Source organism: Carcharhinus amblyrhynchos, chromosome 2 (genome assembly GCF_965287045.1).
Source record: "Carcharhinus amblyrhynchos chromosome 2, sCarAmb.v2.hapA, whole genome shotgun sequence".
In the NCBI taxonomy this organism is placed as follows: Eukaryota; Metazoa; Chordata; class Chondrichthyes; order Carcharhiniformes; family Carcharhinidae; genus Carcharhinus; species Carcharhinus amblyrhynchos.
This window is the reverse complement of record NC_137325.1, coordinates 35165348-35192117: the sequence shown is the minus strand read 5'-3', so window position 1 is coordinate 35192117 and position 26770 is coordinate 35165348. Positions and strand designations below refer to the sequence as shown.

The 26770-nt window shown below is 42.8% G+C and overlaps 1 protein-coding gene and 1 non-coding gene across 4 annotated transcripts in view; both read right to left on the bottom strand.

The window, feature by feature from the left end:
- jarid2b (jumonji and AT-rich interaction domain containing 2b) overlaps window positions 1-26770 on the bottom strand; it is a 457810-nt gene that overhangs the window by 284288 nt on the left and 146752 nt on the right. The window lies entirely within an intron of this gene.
- Window positions 24252-24450, bottom strand: LOC145361977 (U2 spliceosomal RNA). Its single transcript, XR_013889902.1, has one exon. It is a non-coding gene; the product is annotated as a U2 spliceosomal RNA (small nuclear RNA).

Sequence of the window (26770 nt, the reverse complement as noted above, 5' to 3'; positions counted from 1 at the left end):
TAATTCCCTGCCTTTTGCCTGCCACCCTTCTTAAACAACGGCGTAACATTAGCTGTTTTCCAATCTTCCGGCACTTCCCCGGAATCCAGCGACGTCTGGAAAATAACCACCAAGGCATCCACTATCACCTCCGCCATTTCTTTCAGAACCCTCGGATGCATTCCATCCGGTCCTGAGCAATGCAAGCAACAATTAGGCCACACACAAGCAAAGTTCACTTTTAAGATGCATGCACATGCAATTACATCTCAATTTTAAGGCGTCTGTGAAATGCAATGAGCTTGCCAGACAGCAAGCAGGCATTAGAGGGAACATGATTGAAAATGATCAGCGATCTGATCAGATTTAGTGACATTGGTTTGTTCACATGAAAGTGCAGTATGGTTAACATCTCATCTGAAGTGCTTAACCTCTGGAGTAGGACTTAAATCCACAAAGTTCTGACTCAGAGAGCTATCACTGAGACATAGCTGACAAGTTAGAAATCAGACATATTTTGACCGTACTACTGTGCAGATGTTTAGAATCACTCAGGGCAGACAGACATTAGATCTAACCTTCCAATCAGTCACTATTGCTCTTTGTGCAAAAATAACTTGTACTACACAAGTGCTTTGTTGAAAATGAGAAAATGTATTAAATAATTTAATATTTGGAATAAAATTCAAAATCTGCATTGCCATACAAAAGGGACAAGAATGGAACCTCTCAACATCAATATGAGAGCATAATAGCAGAATCTAACAAACTGCATTTTTCAGTCAATTTGGAGACATATTTGCCATTAAAACACTTAAGTGGATGACTCAATAGTAGTTAAATTAATTTCTTTTGCACTGATGCCCACAAACACTTGGTATAGAATAAATTTAGCAGGCAAAATCTGCAACAACTAATGCAAAAAGCTAAACATTATTACAATTAATAACATACAAGTCAGGTATCTTACACATTTTATAGTGACATGAACAACATGGACAAAGTCCCACATGGAAGAGTGAAGCAGTTGATCAAGAAGGCGAATGGAATGTTGGCCTTCATAGCGAGGGGGAGAGAATATAAAAGCAGGGAGGTCTTGTTGCAACTGTACAGGGTACTGGTGAGGCTGCAACTGGAGTATTGTGTAAAGTTTTGGTCACCACACTTGCGGAAGGATATTTTGGCCTTGGAGGGAGTGCAGAGAAGGTTCACTAGGCTGATACCGGAGATGAGGGGGTTAGCCTATGAAGAGAGATTGAATAGACTGGGTCTGTACTCGGAGTTTAGAAGGCTGAGGGGGGATCTTATAGAGACATAAGATAATGAAGGGGGTAGATACGGTAGAGGTAGAGAGATTCTTCCCGCTTAGAAAGGATAGCAGCCTCAAGATGGGGGGGGGGGGGGGGGGGGGGGGGGAGTTTAGAATGGAGTTGAGGAGGAACTTCTTCACTCAAAGGGTGGTAAATCTCTGGAATTCTCTGCCCGTTGAAGTGGTGGAGGCTACCTCGCTAAATATATTTAAGACGTGGGCAGATAGGTTTTTGGTAGGCAAGGGAATTAATGGTTATGGGGAGAAAGCAGGAAAGTGGAACAGATCCACTTCAGATCAGCCATGATCTTATTGAATGGCGGGGCAGGCTCGAAGGGCTAGATGGCCTACTCCTGCTCCTATTTCTTATGTTCTTATGTGAAAGAGAAATGGGACTCAGAGTAACTTAGCAAGTTGGATCCAAAACAGTCTCAGTGGTAGGAAACATAGGGTGGTAGTAGAAACCAGTTTGTTTGGATGGAGACTGATGTCCAGTGGCGTGCCACAGGGATCAGTGCCTAGGTTCCTCATTGTTTGGGATACATAATATATAAATATAAAAAAAATAGAGAGGAGAATGTAAGGGGATTATCAGTAAGCTTGCAGATGGCATCAAGATTAGTGCAGTAGTTAATAGCAAGGAAGGTTTTAGGTTGCAGGAAGATATAGACATGTTGGTCAGATGGGCAGATCAGTGAGAGACAGAATTTAACTGCAAGGTGATGTGCTTTGAAAGGAATAACAAGGAGGTACTCAATGAATGGCAGGATACTAGGATGCTGAGGGATCTTGGGATGCTTGTCCACAGACCCCTGAAGGTGGCAGGATAGATTATTAGGTTAGTTAAGCATACACAGCACTTGCCTTTATCAGTTGTGGCATAGATTATGAGGGCAGGTAGGTTGTGTTGGAACTATATAAAACATTGGTTAGGCCACAGCTGGAGTGCTGTGCCCCGTTCTGGTTGCCTCACTATAGGAAGTATGTTGTTGCACTGGACAGGGTGCAGAGAAAATTCACCAGGATGCTATCTGGGATGGAGCATTTCAGCTATGAAGAGAGGCTGGATAGGCTCAGGTTGCTTTCTTTAGAGCAGAGAAGGCGGAGAGGGGGGGGTTTTGATTGAGGTGTACAAGATTCTGAAGGTGGATAGGAAGCAGCTTTTCCCCTTAGTTGAAGGGTCAATAGCAAGGGGCATTATTTTAAGGCAAGAAGCAGGAAAAGATGTTTTCACTCAGAGGGTGGTGGGAATCCAAAATGCTCTGCCTTGGAGGCTATTAGAAAACCATACAACCTTTAAAAAGTACTTGGAAAGGCACTTCAATTGTCATAATATTCAAGGTTATGGGTCAAGAGCTGGAAATTGGGATTAGTGTAGATTTAGTGTAGTTTTGCTGGTCCAGCCTCAATGGGCTGAAGGGCTTCTTCTCTACTGTATGACTCTGACTCTGGAGGTGAATAGTTCCAAGATACTTGCCTTCACAAGTCATCTCACATGTAGAAACTGTGTGAGGTGACAATACAATAGATAGTCAGACAATTGGATCACCAATATTATAGTATAATAAATCTGTATCCAAAACAGAAAAGCAATGCTTAAAGCTTTAAAACAATTAACATCTTCAGGATGTCCCAAAGCACCACATAACCAATTATTTACTTTGAAATGTAGACATTTACCAGTCTGGCACAGGTCTTACTAAAAGCACCACTCTAACCTTGGTCAGACAGTAAATAATTGTTTTCTTTTAAATAATGCTCAATTATTTTACAAGAGCAAAATACTGGAGATTATGGAAATCCAAATCAAAAACAGAAAATGCTGGAAACACTCAACAGGTCAGGCAATAATCTGTGGAAGAGAGTTGGCGTTCCCAGTCAATAACCTTGCAACAGAACTGGAAGATAGGCCATCAATCTGAAATATTAAAAAGGTTTTCCCCACCACAGATGCTATCTAACCTCTTGAGTATTCTTGGCAGAAATATATTAGCTGAGCTAGCCCACATAAGGCTAGCTAAATCCCACATCACTAGACAGCAACAAAAAAGTGGTAACTTTTACCCATTTTTTTAAAATGCCACAATCATAGTTATCCTCTCAAGACTTCTGCTCTTTTAGAAGGTATAGCCGAGCAGTAAGCAGTGTAAAAATCCAATTTTCATAGCCATACATCTTAGGTAGCGTTCCATCAATTTTTTTTTAAATTGCACATTTAGTAACACTGCAATCTCCAACTTTGCATGACTAATGCAGTTTTTAAACTTACACACAATTCGAAGACAGTAATTGGCTCCTGTCGTAGACCAGATTGAAGTGTCATCAGTTAGCATCACTCTTGCCTTTGAATAGGAGTTCAAACCTCACTCCAGGACTTGAGCACGTAATCTGGGCCAACATTTTAGTGCAGTAATGAGACTGTGTTGCATTGTTGGATATACAGCTAAAGATTTCCCAAGGCATGCCATGATACTTTGTACTTCCACTTCCCTCTATTCCAATCCATAGTCTCTGGCTGTAGATAGTCTATTTTAACTACTTAAATCAGATGGTAGCAACATAAGGAACATGCTGCCTGGTGACACTGTAGAGATGGATCTCACAAAAAAGTTGAAGGGAGCTTGGATATTTAGGAAAGTGAGAGGCTGATAAAGATTCATTGTTTCGAGACTAACTAGATATTGTGGCTTCCAGCTGGGGAGTGTTAAAAAAAGTTAGAGTTCTCTAGTGCTAAGAATGTCAAAGTTGCCTAATTTAGATTAGCAAAATTCGAGATTATAAAAGGGTTATTGTAGAGATAAAGAGGGATGGATTGTTTCCACTGGTTGGCTAAATGGTAAAAAGGCACATATTCACAATATGAACAATCAGATACAAGAGAAGTTAAGTCTGTCCCACACAAATTGTGATGATGCCTTGTGCATCCTCAAATGACAGTGGCAGTTCAGAAAGGCAAGAAACTGGATAACAAACCAGGACAATTTAGAAGGGTTAGGTGGTCACATGATGGAATATTCCTCTCAGACCCCTTGACAATCAAGATTAGTCCAGGTGATCACAAAAACTGCAGGATAGGTTTAGAAATTATTTATTTTCACATAAGGTGGTTAGAAAGTGCAATTTCCTACAACACCAACTTATTTTTAAGTAAACAATTTGTTTGGAACAGAAAATATTAAAGCATATGGGAAAGCAAGGCATGGAATATATTAGGTGTCTCATGGAGAAAACTATGGGTACATGTTGAATTGAGTAATGAGTCTATAAACTTTTTAGGTCCAATACAAACACATTCTTATGTGAAGAGGAGCACAGAGCCTACGACAGCCAACATTCTTCTCCCTAACTAGCACACAACTGTCCAATTTACTTATTTGCCTGTTTGTGATGCAACTGATTGCTGTGTTGGTTACAAACAACGAGTATACATCAGAAGTAATTAAATGGAGCTGAAGCTTTTGAGGATTTGCTGAGTTGCTATATAAATGCAGGATTATTTCTTTTCCACACAAAATTAAAAATCAAAACTGTGCCAAACCTGAAGAACTGCAAAGGCACTGCTGAGCACCACACAAAAGGAGCAGGCCTCCTTGGCTGAAATGCAGCAGGTGCACTTGTCTAAACAGAAAGGGCTGTTGTTAATCAGTTCAGGATTGTTACAACAGTTTAAACCAATCCGGCTCCAACTAATTACACTCCTGTACTCAGACTGATCAAGTTTAAACTTGCAGTGCATTAGTCATAATTAAAAATGTATCATACAGGTCATTTTAGATTCTGTCTAATAATCTGTTCTGTTCATTTCTTTTAAAATCTATCTCCGCTCCCCCCCGCCGCTCCCAATCGCTATAATCATTTGTTTGAAAACCTAGCAAACAAGAATTGCATCCGATATCCTCAATACGCATTTCATAAGTGTACAATTTTAGATCAAGGACAAAATAAAATCCAAGTCTAACAACATACATACAATGCTTTTGGCTCAGAAACCAAAATACAATCTTGTTCGGTCCAACTTCAAAGCTTAGGAACAATTGTAGCTTTCATTTCATTTCCCTCATGGGATGTGGGTGTCACTGACAAGGCCAGCATTTGTTGCCCATCCCTAGTTTCCCTTAAGATGATGGTAAGCTGCCTTCTTGAACTACTGCATTCAATCTGGTGTAGGTACACCCACAATGCCAATGCAGGGGAATTTTGATCCAGTAACAAGTGAAGGAAAGGGAATGTAGTCAGAAGTCAAGGCAGTGTTTTGACTTGAAATAGAACTTGGGTGGCGGGGCTGCTCTCTTGCATTTGCTTCCTTTATTCCTCTTGGCAGTAAATGGCTTAGACAGTGCTATCAGAAGTACTTTAGCAAGTTGTTGTGTGCATCTTGTAGATTATGCACATTTACTCACTACTACTTTGCATGAGTGGTAATGTTTAAGCTGGTGGATGGGGTGCCAAACAGGCTGCTTTATCTTGGACGCTACTGAACTTTGAGGGTTAGAGCTTCCCTCATCAGGCAAGTTGACAGTATTCCATCACTCTCCTGACTTGTACAGATGAACAGGTTTTGGGGAATCAGAGGATGAATTACTCATCACAAAATTCCTAGCCTCGATCTGTTGTCACAGCCACAATATTTATATGGCTGGTCCAGCTGAGTTTCTAGTCAATGGCTAACCCCAGGAAGTTGTTGATTTGGGACTTAAAGTTTACGATGTGGAAGTTCTTAGCAGAGAATATTTATCAAAATGGATCCAGGGCTGAGGATTGTAGAAGCTGGGGTTGTTCTCGATAAGGCAAACGGGAGATTTCATAGAGGTGCATAATATTATGACAAGTTTGAATAAGGTAAACAAAGACAAGCTGCATCCAATAGTTGATGGTACAAGGATTAGCGAATATAGATTGAAGGTTGAGTTGGAGAGGCAATATGAGGAAGAGCTCATATTTGGAATTCACTGTTTATGAAGGCGGTGGATGCAGAGACAGTGATTTCAAAAATAAATTGGATTGAAATTTGAAAGGAATAAACTTGCAGGGTTAGAGCAAGGAAATGGAAGTGACTGATTTGCACTACAGTATTGGCATGGACTCGATCTTCTAAAAATCCTCACGTCAGTGCCATAAATCATTTTATGACTCCTTGAAGCCACACTCAGTCAAATGTAACCTTGCTGTCAAGAACAGTCATTCTCACCTCAGGAATTCATCTCTTTTATCTAGTCTTGGACTAAGGTTGTAGTGATAACTGGAGCAGAGTGAACCCTGAAGTAAGCCAAATTAAGCATCAACAAGGTTACTTATGTTCTTACTGTTAAGCAAATGCCACTTGATAGCTAAATAAACACTTCCAACATGTTACTGATGATTGAGAGCAGATTTGGGCACTAATTGGCCAAATTCGCTTTGTCCTGCTGTTTTGTGGATATAGTTGGGCAAGTTTCCATGTTATTGGACAGATAGTGGTATTTTCAGTGCACTGGAACAGATCAGCTCTGGAGCACGAGTCTTCAGTACAAGATATATCCCTGGCCAAAATTGAATATTGTCAGGTCCTGGTTATACCTACTGTCTTCAGCCATTTCTTAGTAAAATACGGTATGAAACTGAATTGGCTTAAAACTAACATCTGCCATGCTGGGAACCTCAGATGGATTATCCATTCAGCACTTCTGGTTGAAGATGGTTCTAAATACCTTACCTTTTGCATTAATGATAGGCTCCCTATCATTGAGGAAGGAGGATGTTTGAAGAGCCTCCTCCTCAGTTTTTAAATTATCCATCACAATTTATGACTGGATCTGGCATGATTGCAAACCTTTGATCTGATCCATTAGTTGTGGGGAAGCTTAGCTCCATTACATGCTGCTTCTGCAGTTTCACATGGATGTAGCATCATAAGGTTGACACCTCTTGTATGTCTTGCTGCTCTTGGCATGCTGTCCAACACACTGCATCAAACCAGAGGCAGTCCCCTCGAAAGCTTGTGAGTATATTATCAAATAAATAGGTTGGACTAAAACCTGGTGTTGTCAGACTATTTACTGTGTTTACGCCAGTCCAACGCCGGCATACCCACGTCAAACCAGGGTTGACAGAGAGTGGACAATATGTGGGGCCAAGAGATTGCAGATAGTGGTTGAATATAATTCTGTTGCTGATGTGCAACAGCACATCTAGAATACCCAGTTGAGTGTTGCTGGATTTGTTCTGAAACTCTCTCATTTAGCATGGTGGTAGTTCCACACAATGCGATAAAAGTTATTATCCACAAGAACTGTGGTCACTGTGTACCTAATTCCATATAGAGAAAATACATCTGCTACAGGTCAACTGATGAGGGCCCAATCAAGTGTGTTTTTCTCTCTTTGGTTCTCTTATCGGCTAGGCTTAGACTGACAGATACGCCCTTCAGAATTCAACCAGCTCGGCCAATAGCGGTACTATTGAGTGTCTCACCCAGAGCACATTTTGTGCCCTTGTCTCTTCCAAATGGTGTTCAATAGGGAGAACCATTGATTCATCAGCTGACAACAAGAGGTGGTACTCAGCAACAAGTTTCCTTGCCCATGTTTGACCCAATGCTATGAAATTTTATGGGGTTCAAAGTAAACATCAAGCACTCCCAGGTCCACACTCTGCCAAATGTATAATGCTGTACTGCCACCTCAGTTTGGTCTGTCTTGCAGTTGGGATGGGACATACACAGGAATGGTCATGGTGGTGGCTAGGACTTTAATGTATGTTTCTGATAACTCTAATGCTGATGTAATAATATTGTCAATCACGATCTGAAGCAAGACCGATCTGGGAGGAGGAGCTCAAACCTGCCTTCAAAAGAGTGATAGGCTTGAGAAGCTATGGACTCTAGCAGCATGGGAGAAGCACAAAACCCCCATCTAGACCCTAAACACATTATGAAATAGACATTATCTCCTATATGTTATGTTATTCAATGGAAATGACTATGTCAGTGTTTGTTTGACTAGTCTGTGGGACAGTTCTCCTAATTTTACCACAAGTCCCCAGATCCTAAAAGGTTCGTCTTTGTCATTTCCAGTGGGTGGTTTGATTTCAGTGGCTGTTTGAAACAACTGAGTTGATGCAAGTCCATTTCTCAGGACAGTTAAGAGACAACCACATTGCAGCGAGCTGTGCAAAATGCACACAAGTGTATTCAATATACTCAGAACTATCAAACCAAGCCCCAAAAACCAGTCAATTGAAACAGCGTAGAAATTATCTTGCAGCTGCCTCCTTTTTTTCACCCCAACAGCCCACCCATCCTCAGTGTTTCAGTTGTTTACCTGCAGAGACAGGAAAGGTCCAAGCTAGCTAAATGCAATCACAGCAATGGTAGAGATGTTACAACTGAACAGAGCCAACCAGCTTAAGAAAAAGAGGAACCAAAAATCAGCACCCCAGATCCTTATCCACTGACCTCCTGCTGGAACTCAGGTAAGCAGAGGATGGAAGACAAGATTACAAATGCAATGTCAGGACTCATCTGGTCAACTCAGAAAAGGTTGTGATGGGTTGGGGGGAAAAAAGAGAGAGAAGACAATGTTAGGAGGGGTAAAGATAGTGAAGGCAAAGTAAAGGAGACAAGGGAAGACAAAGATATATTTGCATAAAGACCCCAGGACATCTCGTGTTTCATGACCACTAAATTACTGTGAAGTACACTTGATAGGCAGACCAATTTGAGTACAAATTCCGAGGAATAACAAATGAGGAAAGTATTTTAAAATAGTTAATCACACAAAGCACCAGTATTGCAGTACTTTTATTGACCACAGTTAACCCAATACCATGCACTTCAACTCAGAAGAAAAGGATCTTCCTGGCTGCTCATCTAAAAAGCAATTTGGCAATTTTACATTTATCTGGTCACAAACTGCAGGAGAGCTGAGCCATTGAAGAACAGCAGTCAAAGTCTAATATCAAAGTAACTTCGTTTGGTGTACAGGCTGAACCAGCGCATGTTGCAACAGTACAAAATCACTTGCTTAAGCTAGTCAACATTTTCAGCAGTTATGAAAATCTGATTCAGTGAAAGAGGTTAGATCAGACCTTAAACACACCAAATAGATGATTCAGAAAGATTACTTTACAATGTTAGTTAAATAGGAGAGAGATTTAAAGCACAAGTAAATCTCAAAAGCTGTAAAATATACCTTAACTTAGCTAAATATTGAAACTCAGTTACATAAAGTCAATCACAGGCTACACAGTATTCAAAATTGCTCTCTCCAATGGAGAAACATTTCAGAAAATCGCTTGCAAAACATTTGATTTTTTTTATATCTGATAGGTAAATATGACGGCCAATTTACACACGGAAAGGTCCTCACAAATGGCAAACGGAATGACATCCAGTTAATATGTTTTTGGGTTGTGACCTGGTGCATTGGGGTGTGGGGGATTTGAAAATCCTGGTTGAGATCTTGACTCTCCAGGACTACGTGTAATTTTCTGAGGGATGCTGAGCGGGAGGAGGGGGAATTGGATGCCCACTTGCCGCCAATTAAGGGGTTTGCCCAGTTCAAAGTTGAATTTTTAAACTTTAGTGAACCTGAACAGTTTGTTAAAATTTACTGCACAGTTACCAGGTTTGCTGTAGGGTCAACTAAAGTTTGCCTGTGATAAAAGCCTCACCCTCCAGTATAAATATCTCCTACTTTCTACGCTTTTTACATTTGGCAAAGGGTCATCTGGATTCAAAATGTCAGCTCTTTTCTCTCCTTACAGATGCTGCCACACCTGCTGAGATTTGACAGCATTTTCACTTTTGGAGAACCTGGAAGTGTGTACATGTAGGAGAAGAGCACACGGGGGCAGGGGCGGAAGAGAGCGGAGGGGGGGGGGGACACACACGTCAAGACAGCAAGAAAGAGCGGGGGCAAGAAGGCGAGGGGGAGAGAGAGAGAGAGAGAGAGAGAGAGAGAGAGAGAGAGAGAGAGAGAGAGAGATACTTTTGTCTACTTTGTTTGCATGCCAGTTTGTGCATGTCCAAAATGAGAATCCAGCTCTTCAGCAGCACCTCTAACAGTAAGTGAATTTATGAGCACAGATCAGCCTCACTCTTCCCACTAAACGTGCCAAAACGTTGAGAATTTATGACTATATACATAATAAACAGAAAATACTTAAATTTTAGTACGTTTCTCCCTGTTACACCAAATCACTTTTTTGTGGTTCAACTCCTCAAAAAAAATGTTTCTTTGGGATTCCATCAGTATTCTTGAGGTCAAAAGGTCCCCAGGGCTGGAAGAGTTTGGAGTACCGTGTTTTGTGGTATTCACGGCACAAGTTTGGAAAACCCTGTTTTATGTTATTCACTGCACAGAGTCTGCACATTGATTCACAAGATACATTCTGCTGTCTGCCATAAATTGGAAACAAGATTCCCTTCAAACACTGTCCACCACTGATAGGTGGCGTTTCACTCATTCTAATTCTTAACTCATTGATGCATGACTCGCTGGAACATTTTACCTCAAATGAATGAATGAAGAGCAAGGCTGGTAAATGCTTTAGAAATCAATGCAAATTTTTGTAATTATACTGTTATGTTTTGCTACCAGATGATTTTTGTACCTTGTTTCCTTTCCTCATGTGTAGATTAAATGAGAAAAAGGTCCTTTGTACAAATATGTACAAAATATATAGTATATAAAATATATTAAAAAATTAAATAATGTCTTTGATTCGCTTTAATTTGCTGAGATTGATTTTCAGAAAAACCCTAAGGAACACTCATGTTTGAATTTACTTTGGCTTTCAAGATAATCCAAAACAAGATTTTTCTAGTTTTCATAATACTTTGTGCATTTACATGTTAAACTTGCAAAGCATAATTAAACAGACTGCTTTTAATCATGGAATGCTTAAAATTCAATATTCCAGCTATGCAAGGACCAGCCAAATGATGTGAAGTCAAAACAATAGTGACTGAAAAGTCACCATTTCCCTCTTCTTCCTATCACACTTCCTTATAGACTCTTGTAAACAAGAATTAACTGAACGGCTTTCATTATCATACTTCTCACTCAAATAGCGATAAAAATGTTAAATTTGCAGTTTCTACTGTATGGCACAAAATGATACCTCTATATTTTAAATCAGTTCAACTACAAGAAAATTATAAGTACAGATGCAATGATGAAGTGTTAAGGAAATATTTATGATTAGGATTAGCAGCAGGATAGGAAAATAGGAATCACTTGAAAGAGTGCAGCCTTTAAAGCAGTGCTACTCAAGAAGTCACTAACTCATTCATAGGTCAGATAGTTTACTTACTCTGCTTCTCAAGTCACATTCCACCTAACTGTATGACTCTGACATTCTTCACCACTTAAACAATTTCCAGTTTCCTGGACTTAACCATCTCTTCTACACCATGGATTTTCAGTCCAATCCATCTGCAGCTCATCCCCCACCAGAATGCTCCACCATTTCTACCTTAAATAGAGGCCAAACTAGTCCCTATCCATCACCATTATTTTCCCATGGCTGAATTTGTTCTTACACTGAACAACTTTCCTGTTGACTCCACGATTCCTCCAAATAATGACTGTTACTATGGAAACCCTTATAGATCCTAGCCATCTATGTCCACATTTTTGTGGGACATGGGGAGAATTCCTTGTTCCAATTCCACTCAGGTCCTTTCCTTCACCTCTTTTTCTAATATTTGGAGTATTGAATGCAGTTCTGGTCACCACAGTACCAGAAGAATGTGGAAGCTTTGGATAGGGTGCAAAGAAAGTTCACCAGGATGTTGCTTGGTTGAGGATGTTGGCTATGAGAGGTTGAATACACAAGGATTGTTTTCACTGCAAAGATAGAGGCTGAGGGAGACCTGATAGAGGTCTATAAAATGATGAGTGGCATAGACGGGGTGGATCGTCAGAGGCTTTTTCTCCAGAGTGCAAGTGTCAATTACAAGGGGGCAAAGGTTCAATGTAAGAGGGAGCAGTTTAAGGGAAATGTGCAGAGCAAGATTTTCATGCAGAGAGTGATGAGTGCCTGGAATGCGTTGCCAGAGGTGGCGAAGGAAGCATGCACATTAGCAACGTTTAGGAGGCATGAATGGGTACGTGAATAGGAACGAGGAATGGCAGAAGGGTTTTTACATTTAGTTAGGGCATCATATTAGCACAGGCTTGGAAGGCCAAAGGACCTGTTCCTGTGCTTTACCTTTCTTTGAACTTAAACATAAATATCAACGTGTCAGTGCTTTGCCATGAACTAGAAAATTTCATCATATTTCCAATTTCCACCCTTACATTCAAATGGGCCATCTCGGTCTTTTCCTCTCCATGGCTTGCGTTTTGTCTACTTTTAGGGATAGATAGTTGACTAATGAGCTTTTTAAAACCCAAATTCCCATTAGCTATCCTTGACTATCCTTTCTTCCACTCAATTTCCTACAATGCTCTATGTCTCCATGTCTTATATTTGTGCTCATGGTGTCATCTTCCAATATTTCTGATGGCTCTCTCTTTTCCCTCAATCAAGGACATGCCTCTCCATTGGGCTTGAGAGGATCTTCAACTGTTTCCAACCCATTTCCCACACTTCACCCCTTTCCCTCCCAATCGAGCACAATAGGGCTCCCTTTTGTCCTCATCATGCACCCACCAGCCTTCACATTCAATGCAACATCCTCACAATTTCCACCACCAGGGTGATGTTACGAATCCTCCCCTTTCGCATTCCCATAGGGACTATTCCCTATGCAATAACTTGGTACACTCTTCAATCACCCCCAACTGCCCCTCCCTTCTCACTCATGGGTTGATGCAACATATCCCCGGTACCTCTTCTCTTTCTGTTGTCCATACACCAAAACACTTCTTACAAGTGCAATAGCAAATTGTACTTTTTAAAATTTAGCATTCCATGTTCACTGCTTACAATACAGTCTCCTCTCGACAGGGAAGGCCAAACACAGATTAAGAAGTTGCTTTGTGGAACACTTGCATTCTGTCTGCAAATGTTCCAGGCTTCCCAGTTTTAATTTTCCACTTCACACTTTGGCCTGTTTGTTCTCAGTCTCCTACAGTGTTCTAATGTAGCTCAACACAAACCTAGGAATAGCACCCTACATTTCAATTAGGTATTTTACAACCTGCCAAACTCAAGAGTACAACAGTTTCAACTCATTACCACACCCATTTATCGGACAGTGATCGGAAGCAATGATTCTGCTATTGCCATTTGTTGTCCCATATTACCCCAAAAATTCAAGGACCTGATTTGAATAATGACCCGGTCTCCCTGCTTTCTGGAAGAAAATTCCGATGTCTAACAACCCAAGAAATTTCTCTTCATCTGCATTTTAAATGGGAGACCGTTATTTTTAAATCATACTCCTTAATTCCAGATTCCCCTATAAAGAAACATTCTCTCAGCATCTGCCCTTTCAAGCCCCCTCAGGTTTTATAGGTTTTGATTAGAATACCTTTCATTTTTCTAAATGTAAATGCCCAATCTCCTCAATCTTTTCTCATAAAATTGAGAGCAAATATGTGAGGAGATTACAGATAGCTCCAAGAAAAGTAGGGTAGTATTAATCAGAGATTTTAACTTTCCCAACATTAACTGGGACAGCCATAGTATTAGAGGGTTAGATGCAGAAAAATTTGTTCAGTGTATTCAGGAAGAATTTCTCATTCAGTATGTGGATGGCCCAACTAGAGAAGGGGTAAAACTTGACCTCTTCTTGGGAAATAAGGAAGGGCAGATGACAGAAGTGTTATGAGGGATCACTTAGGGACCAGTGACCATAATTCTATTGGTTTTAAGAAAGCTATGGAGAATGATAGGTCTACCCCAGAAGTTAAAATTCTAAACTGGGGCAAGGCCAATTTTGACGGTATCAGGCAGGAGCTTTCAAAAGTTAATTGGAGGAGACTGTGGGAAAGGCAAAGGGACATCTGGTAAGTGGCACACTTCCAGAAGTGTGTTAACCAGGGTTCAGGGTAAGTACATAAGAACATAAGAAATAGGAGCAGGAGTAGGCCATCCAGCCCTTCGAGACTGCCCTGCCATTCAATAAGATCATGGCTGATTCAGTTCCACGTTCCCGCCCTCTCCCCATAACCCTTAATCCCCTCTCTTATCAAAAACCCATCAACCCGCGTCTTAAAAATATTTAGCGAGGCAGCCTCCACCACTTCAACGGGCAGAGAATTCCAGAGATTCACCACCCTTTGAGTGAAGAAGTTCCTCCTCAGCTCCGTTCTAAACCGCCCCCCCCTTTATCTTGAGGCTGTGCCCCCTAGTCCTACTGTCTTTTTTGAGCGGGAAGAGTCTCTCCACCTCTATCCTATCCATCCCATTCATCATCTTATATGTCTCAATGAGATCTCAAGTACATTCCTCTTAGAATGAAGGGCAAGGCTGGCAGAAGTAGGGAACCCTGGATGACTCAGGATTTTGAAGCCCTGGTCAAGGAGAGAGAGACACACATGACATGCATTGGCAGTTGAGGTCAAGTGAATCCTTTGAAGAGTATAGGGGATGTAGGAGTAGAGTTGAGAGAGAAATCAGGAGGGCTAAAAGGGGACACAAGATTGTTTTGACAGGTAAGGCAAAGGAGAATTCAAAGAGCTTCTACAAATACAAAGGGCAAAAGAGTAACAAGGGAGAGAGTAGGGTCTCTTAAGGATAAAGATGAGATAGGTGAGATCCTAAATGAATATTTCTCATCAGTATTTACTGTTGAGAAAAGTATGAATGTTAGGGAACACGAGGAACTAAATAGTGATGTCTTGAGGAGTGTTCATATTAGAGGTGATGGTGCTGGACATGTTAAAGCGCACCAAGGTAGATAAATCCCCAGGACCTGATAAAGCGTATCCAAGGACATTGTGGGAGCCTAGGGAAAAAAATTGTGGGTCTCCTAGCCGAGATATTTGAATCTTGGAGAGTGACAAATGCTGTGCCTTTGTTTAAAAAGGGCTGCAGGGAAAAGCCTGGGAACTACAGGCCAGTGAGCATCACATCTGTGTGGGTAAATTGTTGGAAGGTATTTTGAGAGACAGGATCTAAAGGCATTTAGAGATGCAAGGACTGATTAGGGACAGTCTGCATGGCTTTGAGAGTGGAAAATTGAGTTTAATTGAGCTTTTTGAAGGGGTAACCAAGAAGGTAGATGAGGGCAGTGCAGTTGATGTTGTCTACATGGACTTCAGCAAGGCCTTTGACAAGGTACCACATGGTAGTTTGTTGCATAAGAATAAATCTCACGGGATCCAGGATGAAGTATCTAAATGGATACAAAACTGGCTTCTGTCAAGAAGCCAGAGGGTTGTTTTTCAAACTGAAAGTCTGTGACCAGCGGTGTGTCTCAGGGATCAGTGCTGGGCCCACTATTATTTGTCATTTATATTAATGATTTGGATGAGAATATAGGAGGCATGGTTAAAAGTTTGCAGATGGCACGAAGATTGGCAGCATAGTGGACAGTGAAGAAAGTTATCTCCAATTGCAATGGGATCTTGATCAATTGGGCCAGTGGGCTGACGAATGGCAGATGGAGTTTAATTTAGTTAAATCTGAGGTGATGCATTTTGGTAGTTTGAACCAGGGCAGGACATTACTCAGTTAATGGTAGGACATTGGGGAGAGTTACAGAACAGAGATTTAAGGATACATGTTCATAACTCCTTGAAGGTGGAGTCACAAGTGGACAGAGTGGTGAAGGCGGAAATCGGCATGCTTGGTTTCATCCATCGGAACACTGAATGCAGGAGTTGAAACATCTTGTTGAAGTTGTACAAGACATTGGTTAGGCCACACTTGGAATACTGTGCTCAATTCTGGTGGCCCTCTTATAGAAAGGATATTATTAAACTAGAAAGAGTGCAGAAAAGATTTACTAGGATGCCGCCGGGACTTGATGGATTGAGTCATAAGGAGAGGCTGGATAGACTGGGACTTTTTTTTCTGGAGCTTAGGAGGCTGAGGGGTGATTTTATAGAGGTCTATAAAATAATGAGGGGCATAGATAAGGTAGATAGTCAATATCTTTTCCCAAAAGGGAGGGGAGTCTAAAACTAGAGGGCATAGGTTTAAGGTGAGACAGGAGAGATACAAAAGTGTCCCGGGGGCAATTTTTTCTCACCGAGGGTGGTGAGTGTCTGGAACAAGCTGCCAGAGGTAGTAGAGGTGGGTACAGTTTTATCTTTTAAAAAGCATTTAAATAGTTACACAGGTACAATTGGTATAGAGGGATATAGGCCAAATGCGGACAATTGTGATTAACTTAGAGATTTAAAAAAATGGCGGCATGGGCAAGTTGGGCTGAAAGGTCTGTTTCCATGCTATAAACCTCTATGACTCTACGGGCCCGATTTTACCATTGCAAAAACATGGTAAAGTCGGGTGTGAGGCCATTAACGCGATCCGCGCCCGTGCAAATTGCCACTTTACCAAAACCCAGGAATGGCAACAATTCAACTTGCGCCCAAAACGGGCGCAACAGCAATTTAAATGCATGCCCGCTCAACTTTATCAGCATTTTCCCCTTTACCATCACGTTTGCCAATCTGGAACCACACCGTAAAGGACCTGCTAAATAGAAGTCTGAATCGGGTGCTCCAGCTGCTGAAGAGTACATTCAGTGCTTCCAACGGCTCTCTGACTCAGATCGGTGGTGAGGGGAGGGAGGTGGGTGGGTCAGATCATTCTCTGGTCGGGGGGGTGTGTGTGTGTGTGTGTGGGTGGGTGTGTGCGGGTGTGTGTGTGCGTGCTGCTGATCATTCACTGGGGGGCATATTGATCTCTGGTGGAGGGAGCAGGGGTAGGGGAGGTCCTCTCCCACTTGGGGGGGAGGCAGGCAGGCGTGGCAGTCAGTCTGGGTGGGGGGGGGGGGGTGGAGGAGAGTGGATAAAGGGGGACAATGATGTATGCGGGTTGGGGGTTGGATAAGGGGGACAGTGATGTGTGTGGGGACATCACTCCCACTTGTCGCTACCAGGCTGCTTTCTCTGGCCCAGGAGTGATCTGACATGGGTGCACTTTTTCAATTATTTTCCAACTGCGCATGCGCAGTTTAGTGCTCTGATCGTTTTGGCTACGCTAAGCCCCATCCACAGTGCGAATGAGACTGGCGATGTTTTTTTTTTCGGGCCGAGTGCTTGTGGGATCACCTGAAAGCAGATTTTTAAGTTGAACCAGATTCAGCACTTGGAACGAAAATGGTAAAATCAGGCCCTATGACTCCATCATTTCATTCCAGAAAATCAGCATACTGAACCTTTACTGAATTGCTTCCATATCAAATATATCCTTCCATAAGTAAAGGGACCAAAACTGTACACAGCATACCAGGTGTGATCTTACCAATTCCCCATACAGTTCCAGCAAGATTTTTCTACTTTAGACTCCAACCCTTGAAATAAAGGCCAACATTCCATTTGCTTTCCTAATTACTTGCTGTATCTGCACACTAACTTTTTGTAATTCACGTACAAGGATACACAGATTCCTCTGTGCAGCAATCTGCAGTCTCTCTCCATTTAAATAATATTCTGCTTTGCTATTCTACCAAAGTGGACAACCTTGTATTTTCCCAGATTCCATCTGCCGAATTTTCGCCACCATACTTCTTTCCATGATTTTGTATCCTTTACTTTCTTCCCTATCCATCTTTGTTTCATCAACAGATTTGGCTGCAATACAGCACAGGAACGAGTCCTTTGGCCACCAAGCCTGTGTCAACTGATAATCGTTATTTAGACCCACTACTTACTGCCCATATGCGATCTCTATCTTTCTATTCGCCTCTCGCTCGAGTGTCTATCATGATACTCCTTGAACATTGCTAATGTGCCTGCTTCTACCCCCTGGCAGCACATTCTAGGCCCCCCACCACCCTATGTGGAAAAACAATCCCCCCCCGCCTCACCAACCTCCCACCTTGATCCTTTGCTCTTTTGTAGTTGATCTTTCCACGCCGAGAAAAAGTCTCTGACTATCCACTCTATTTCAATGACCTTTATCAGGTTGCCCCTCAGCCTCCATTTTTCCAGTGAACTGAGTTTATTCAACCTCTTTTCATACTTAAAAACCTCCACACCAGGCAACATCCAGGTAAATTTTTGCACTCCAAAGCATCCACATCCTTCTGGAGCATGGCAACCAGAACTGCACACAAAGGGGGCAATTCTCCCATCACAACCCACAACATTTCGGGCTGGGAGATGTACGTTGTTGGCCTTGTTCCAGGATCTGTGCATGCGCTGGGAATGCACGTGCATCTCCCAGAGCTAGAGAATAGTTGGAGACCAGACCATGCTGGAAATTGGCCGGAAGATAAGCAAGTCATTTGAATTTTTTTTAATGTATTTTAAATATGTTTTACATTTCATTTTCAGGGACTTGCCAGTCCTGATTGAATCTCCCACTCCTCCAGGAGTACTTCATTCTGACGGGGTTTGAGAGTACCTCCCCACATTCGAGAAACCAGTGGGAGATCCTGCTGGAATGAAGGGAGGCAATCGGAACCTTCTGGGGGGCGCCCCCTGGAAATGGGCATCCTGGCAGAGCCTCCTGGGCACCTTGGCATTGCCCAGGCATCAGACACTGCCAAGGGTGTAGGGCCCACTGTGCGTGGGGCTCCCGCTGCCACTGTGCATGGCGATTGGTCTGGGATGGAAGGAAGGCAGCGATTGGGAGGGGATGGTGGGGCAGCGCTGCAGGAGTCCCGAGCTGGCCATCAATTGAGCTGGTCAGCATATGGGGAGACTGATAGATCAGGACTACTGCGCATGCGCATAGTTCCAGAACTGTCAGACTCCAGCTTGAATAGGTCTCGCCCCCTAGGTTTTTAAATGAGATTCACGATTGGGACCTCTGCAGTGCACAGAGTGGGGAGATTTGAGTGTGAAGTTGAATTGAGAAAAGTGATCTAGATCAGTTTTCCCACCAATCAGCACTTTTGGTATCACCCCCAATATTCCAAATGTGACCTAAAGTTTTATACAGCTATAACATAACTTACCAACTTTCATACTCGATGCCTCCGCCAACGAAGGCAAGCATGCTGTATACCTTCTTGACCACCTTATCCACCTGTGTTGCCACTTTCAGGATCTGGGGACCTGCACTCCTAGATCCCTCAGTATGTCAATGCTCCCAAGTGTAATGTATTCAGACTAAAAGGAGATTTCATAATTTGAGGCCCCAGCACTGATCTTTGTTGCACTCCACTAGTTACAGTTTACCATCCTCAAAGTAACCCAATTATCATAAATTTGCTGATAGTTAGCCAATTCATTATCCATGCTAATAAAATTAACCCCTTTGCCTTGCACAAAGCATCCCTTATTTCATTTAAGCTCCTGGATTCCACCTTGTCGCAGGCCTCTTTTTACTTCCCTCTCCTCTCCATTTCCTTGTTGTTCTTGCTTAAAACCTGTTTCATCTCTTTGCCTTTCCAGTCTGATGAAAAGTCATCCACCCAAAATTCTGCACCAGATCTTCTGATGCGAATCAGAAACCCTGGCGGCGATTCTCTCAAAAAATACTCCAAGTATCAAATTCACCGGAAAACTGGAGTTATTCATACTGGTATTTTTCAGTGGAAGTTTATGCTAGAATCTCCCACATTTTGTCCAAAATAAATACCACCAGCGTGAATATCTTTTGATTTCAGGGGGTAGGGCCTAGTCATACCCAGGAGGCTGAAACCAGTGGGCCTCTACACATGCACAGTGGCCTTGAACTATCAGCCTCCCCAGTTATGGCCAGCTCAACTGCTGGCCAGCCCGAGACACCCCCCAACCAATCCTGGGTCAGCCTCGACACTTCCCCCACCTCCCCATCCTGGGTGGCACCTATCTCCAGCCCTCCCCTTTGCCCCTTAGGGTGTGCCAGGAGGCACAGGCTGCCACTGTCAAGGTGCCTGTGCCCAGAGGGCGCACCCCCCAGCAGTCCAATCCTCTGGGGAGCCCCAATTGTCCAATGAGGTTGTCCCAATAGTTCCCCAAAAATGGAGAGCTACTATAAGCGAAATACTCTGGCAGGGTGGGAGAGGCTAGCGGGCCTGGAAAATTCAGTCCCAGGCCTGCTAATAGCATTGAAATAACATTAAAAATGTAAGTCACTTACTTGGTCTCCTCACCTGTTTCCAGTGCAGATCTGACAGCGCCAGAAGTCGGAGCTCAGAGATGCACAGGTGATGGGAATGCAGGCATGAATCCTGTACAGGCCCATGAGATTCTCCCACTAAGCTGGTCTAGAAAACTAATGTGGTAGGGTGGGGTGGGATGGGAGAACCACCCCCTCTCCCACCCCTTGCTATTTCTGATCTGTATCAGACCAATAAATGGTATGCACACTGACCTTCCAATATTTTAGGACAGTCTTCCACTGGAGGATCCTTCACATGCAACCTAGTGCAGCAAATCTAGTAGGGGCAGTGCAGAGAATCTGCACAGAAAACATGACCCCATTTCGTGGCAGAAGTTGGATATTCTGACAAGTAAAGAGTTTAAATGTCCCAAAGTGCTTTGAAAACAGCAACAAAGGGAAATAAACAGGGTAACTGGTTAAGGGGCTACAGCGAACATGTGGGTAGGACAGGTTGTCAAACCAGGAGGAAGTTGGGTGGTGGTGGCTAGTCAGGTCAGACTGCAGAAGCGAGGGGAAAATAGGGAGTGTCAATGTATAGCTTACTCAGATTTTTTTCTTGTCCAGTGACTGTTCTGTAAGTAAATCAAAACCAACTGAAGTCTCCAACTCTAACTGCCCATTAGGAGTTCAAAATTCCCAGGAAATACCCATGGAGCCCTTACATTGGGACTTCAGAAGGGTCCTGTAGCTCATCATCTATGGTAGACCCAGTTTCCAAACTATCCAGAGATCAGAAGATTTGACAATAACTGGTATTTCTCTACATGCACATATTGCCTGACCTGCTGAGTACTTCCAGTATTATCTGTTGTCATTATGGACTGATTTTCTGTGATGAATGTAGCCCAACATTCTGTAATATTGTCTACATGCTTAACTGAACACCAGATGATCTTGCATTTGTATAGAATAACCACACTAAAATTATTGAAATTTAGCATTTACCTTTACAAATATGGGTTGATTAATTTCATTAGAATGAAACTTGAACATCTTGCTTTGCAGATAGACTTATGGAGTCAGAGGTGAAATACGGTTTGGATAGTCAGGATTAGCAGCAATGTTTCAAAAAACAAAGGCACATAATACAGAAAACAAAGAGGTGCACGAGTGCAGTTTAAACAGGAGACTGCCAGATGGCTTTGCAAAGGAAAACACTCCATTTTGCTATAAATGTGTTGGTACTGTTTTATAAATAGAGCAAACCATGGACCTGGAAAAATTCCCAGTTATTTGCATCTTACGTGTTTTTCCCTTCTCCATTTTTTAACAATGGTATTCTCTTTTCATTTTTAAGTTGAAGGCAATCACAAGGAGAATTGAAGGTGGGGGGGGGGGGGCAAAGAAAGTCTTTTATTTGAAAAATGTTGGAAGCAGAACCATAGAATACAGCGCAGAAAGAGGCTATTCAACTCATCGACTCTGCACCAACTCTCTGAAAAAGCATCCAACCCAGGCCAGAATTGAACCCAGGTTTCTGCTGTGAGGCAGCAGTGCTAACCAGTGTGCCACCATGGCCTTAAGTTACATGATATTTGCATGGAAAAAAGATCAAGGGTGTCAGAAGCAAACAGGTCAGTTATAACCATTAGGGAAGAATATGTGATCTCACAGCATTTATGCTGAAGTCACCTTTTTAGCAGATCAGATCAATATTGGATTTAAAGACTGTTTTGTTGATCAATGACTTTGTTCTGTCCATTTTAGATCAGCCATATATCCTCTATGATCCTGTTGGCATTCTTTTGCTCATTTACCATCAATTGATTTTCATTTGACATGCTGTCCAGTTACAGATAAGACATTATTTAGTCACTTAGGACTTAAGTCAAGCAGGCCTGAAATTGATTTCTTGATCTGCTCAGTGTTAGTTGATCACAGCCTACTCCCTCCTGTGTAGGGCAGGATTGGTCAGCTGAGGTTCTACCTGTCTGTTTAGCCTGACTTCAGCAGCATTTTGAAGAGGTAGCAAGAAGTTAGTATTCTAGCCAAGGCCCCTCCCCTCCCCACATCTGAGGGCAAATTATCAGGTAATTCATTCATAAACCCTATGTGAGATCCTGCTGTCAGCAGAAATGCTCTCATATTTGCCTAATTAACACAGATACTTTTAGCAATCCAACACTTAATGGGTTCTCTGTTCTAGAGTGCATTATAATGGGTCTGGGTGAAGAACTGGCTGTTGAAGGTGAGGATGTTGTGATCCAGGATGAAGCAGATGAGTTATAGAATTGTGTCTGGACATTGGTAGTTGTAACACAAGGTTTTTCTTTTCAAACTTTAATTGAACATGTTTCCCTCCAACAGAAAACAGATATTGTTGTATTGCTACAGCTAGACTAATTAAAAAAACTGCCAGTTTTTTCTGCTACAGTTGGAATCTTACATAGTCAGAATACTCCCTTCTCTAACCTGGAATAATTTAGACTAGTCCTGTTTATTGATTGATTCAAAGTTTGGCATTTGGAAAAAATCTTTGGATTTAATCTCTATTCAAAAAACAAGATCCAGATGAATTCCAAATGACATCCCCGTCACAATGGATGTCTTGGCACTCTACACCAGCATCCCCCACAACGACGGCATTGCTGCAACTGCCTTGGTACTCAACGCTGACAACTGCCAATCTCCAGACACAATTCTATAACTCATCCACTTCATCCTGGATCACAACATCACCTTCAACAACCAGTTCTTCATCCAGACACAGAACAGTCATGGAGACCAAATTCACACCTCAATTTGCCAACATCTTTATGCACAGGTTCGAACAAGACCTCTTCACTGCACAGGACCTTCAACCAATGCTATACAAGACATACATCAATGACATTTTCTTCCTTTGGACTCATGGCAAATAATCACAAACAACTGTATGATGACACCAACAAGTTTCATCTCACCATTAGACCCACCGTGGGCTACTCTCCAGAATCGGTTGCATTTTTGGACACACACTTCCACCAAGGATGGTCACCTCAGCACTTCGCTGTACCGCAAGCCCACGGATAACCTCACGATGCTCCACTTCCCCAGCCTCCACCCCAAAATTACTAGAGGAAGAGGATCGCAACTGACACTGAAAGACCCCCTCATAAGAACAGGACATGGTGCTCGACTCATCGATGGAAGTTCCTATGCGCCACAGCAAAAAAACCGCACCAACCTCCAAGATAAACACAAGACACAGCAAAGTACCCTTCGTTGTTCAGTACTTCCCTGGAGTGAAGAAGCTATGACGTCTTCTCCAGGGCCTTCAACATGTCATCGCTGAAGACGAACATCGCGCCAAGGCCATCCCCACACCCTCACTACTAGCCTTCAAACAAAAGTGCAACCTCAAACAAACCACTGCATGCAAAATACCCACCCTTAAGGAGAACAGTGACCACAACACCACACAACCCTGCCACAACAACCTCTGCAAGACGTGCCGAATCATTGGCAGATATCACCATCTCATGCGAGGACACCATCCAGGTACATGATACGTACTCTTGCAACTCAGTCAATGTTGTCCACCTGATACGCTGCAAGAAAGGATTTCCCGAGGCATGGGTCGCTATGACAACAGATGAATGGACACCACTTGACAATCACCAGGCAGGAGTGTTCCCTTCCCGCCAGGAAACATTTCAGCAGTCAATGGCATTCAGCTTCTGATCTTCGGGTAAGCGTTCTCCAAAGCAGTCTTCAAGCCACAAGACAAAGCAGAATTGCCGAGCAGAAACTGATTTTTTTTTAAATCCAAATCAGTCAAATCAAGTCTAATTCAGAGTCTCGACAAGTTCAGACATTCCTGATCTCATCTCCTGTTTTGGGCTTGATCTATATGATCCAAGCTGATTGGAGTAGGCATAACCCCTCCTCCAAAGCTTGATCTCATTTGCATCTTAGCCAAGAGGCTGAGATGCCACTTTTAAAATTTGCTTCAAATGAAGCTAAAATGTAACCTAATGACTTCAACCAAATACAGCATGTCGAGCCCACACTTGATCTTAGCCAAAAGGCCAAGAAGCGATAGCCAAGTTCCACACACGAGGGCAGCCTCAATTGGGATTTTGGGTCCAGGCAAAAGGCGGGGAATTATAGGCCGGTTAGTTTAACGTCTGTGGTAGGTAAAATGTTAGAATCCGTCATTAAGGAGGAAATTGCAAGGCATCTTGAAGGGAATTGCTTGATAGGGCGGACGCAACACGGTTTCATTAAAGGGAAGTCGTGTCTGACAAATTTACTGGAATTCTATGAGGATGTGTCTAGGGCAGTGGATAGAGGAGAGCCGGTGGATGTGGTCTTTCTGGATTTTCAGAAGGCATTTGACAAGGTACCTCACAAGAGGTTATTGCAGAAGGTCAGGGGACATGGAGTTGGGGGTAGGGTGTTAGCGTGGATAGAGGATTGGTTGTCAAATAGGAGGCAGAGAGTGGGGGTCAATGGGTGCTATTCGGATTGGCGGTTGGTGACTAGTGGGGTGCCCCAGGGGTCGGTGCTGGGGCCTCAGCTATTTACCATTTATATAGATGATCTGGAGGAGGGAACCGAGTGCAGGGTGTCGAAATTTGCTGATGACACCAAGATTGGGGGAAAGGCAAATTGTGCGGAGGGTGTGGAGAGTCTGCAGAAGGATCTAGATAGGCTGGGCGAATGGGCCAGGAAATGGCAAATGGAATTTAATGTTGGCAAGTGTGAGGTGGTCCACTTTGGTAGGAAGAATGGTAGGAAGGACTATTACTTACGTGGCGAAAAACTGCAGCAGGCGACGGTGCAGAGGGACCTCGGGGTCCTTGTGCATGAGTCGCAAAAACCCAGCTTGCAGGTGCAGCAGGTGATCAGGAAGGCTAATGGGATGCTGGCCTTCATAGCGAGGGGGATTGAATATAAAAGTAGGGAGGTCTTGCTGCAGCTGTATAGGGCATTGGTGAGGCCGCAGCTGGAGTACTGTGTGCAGTTTTGGGCGCCGCACCTGCGCAAGGATATTTTGGCCCTGGAGGGAGTGCAGAGGAGGTTTACTAGGCTGATACCGGAGTTGAGGGGATTGAGCTATGAGGAGAGGCTGAATAAACTAGGCTTGTACTCGTTAGAGTTTAGAAGAATGAGGGGAGATCTCATTGAGACGTATAAGATGATGAATGGGATGGATAGGATAGAGGTGGAGAGACTCTTCCCGCTCAAAAAAGACAGTAGGACTAGGGGGCACAGCCTCAAGATAAAGGGGAGGCGGTTTAGAACGGAGTTGAGGAGGAACTTCTTCACTCAAAGGGTGGTGAATCTCTGGAATTCTCTGCCCGTTGAAGTGGTGGAGGCTGCCTCGCTAAATATTTTTAAGAAGCGGGTTGATGGGTTCTTGATAAGAGAGGGGATTAAGGGTTATGGGGAGAGGGCGGGAAAGTGGAACTGAGCCACAACAGATCAGCCATGATCTTATTGAATGGCGGGGCAGGCTCGAGGGGCTGGATGGCCTACTCCTGCTCCTATTTCTTATGTTCTTATGTTCTTATGTTCATGTCACACCTCTTGCCTGGGCTTGCAAAATCTCACTAACTGTCCTGGCTTGAGGCAATTCACATCTCTTTAACCTGTACTTAACCCTCTCTCCACTCACATTGTCTGTACCTGTAAAGACTTGATTACCTGTTAAGACTCGCATCCCAACCATTATCTTGTAAATGAGTGTGTGTGTGTCTTTTAATGCCCAGTTTGTGAACCCAAATCCCACTCACCCGAGGAAGGAGCAGTGCTCCGAAAGCTTGTACTACCAAATAAACCTGTTGGACTTTAACCTGGTGATATGTGACTTCTTACTGTGTCTCTCAGTCCAACACTGGCATCTCCACATCATTCCAAATTGAGACACCACCTGTGAACCCTTACTGGTGAAACTAATCTTTACTCAAAAATGTCTCCACCAGATTCTGGATTATGGTGGTGCATGTGAAAAGGTAGATTTCAAAATGTTTTAGGAAGTTGCTCAAAATGCCTTTTATTATGCTGCTTCATCTAATTTTCACAATAATAATTAAATATTAGAGGAGCCAGTCAATTGGGATGTAAAGTCATTAAGAAGCCATAGTTTGGTTTGTGGTAGAATACTGCTGAGCCCTCAGCTCCCAAGCTAATTCCATAAACAACACTCTTCAAACCGTCTTGCACAAAGACAGCATCTTTCTTTTCAGCAAGCTGCTTTAATACACAGTAATCACAACAGAACCATCTTTGTTAAAATTCAGAGGCATATTTTGCTAGATAAACAAAGCTGTTCCACAGCAGGTCTAAACTTTGTAGCAGTTGAGGGAGCATAAAATGATAAAGGACACGCCTCCACAAGGATGACTGCTACAAACT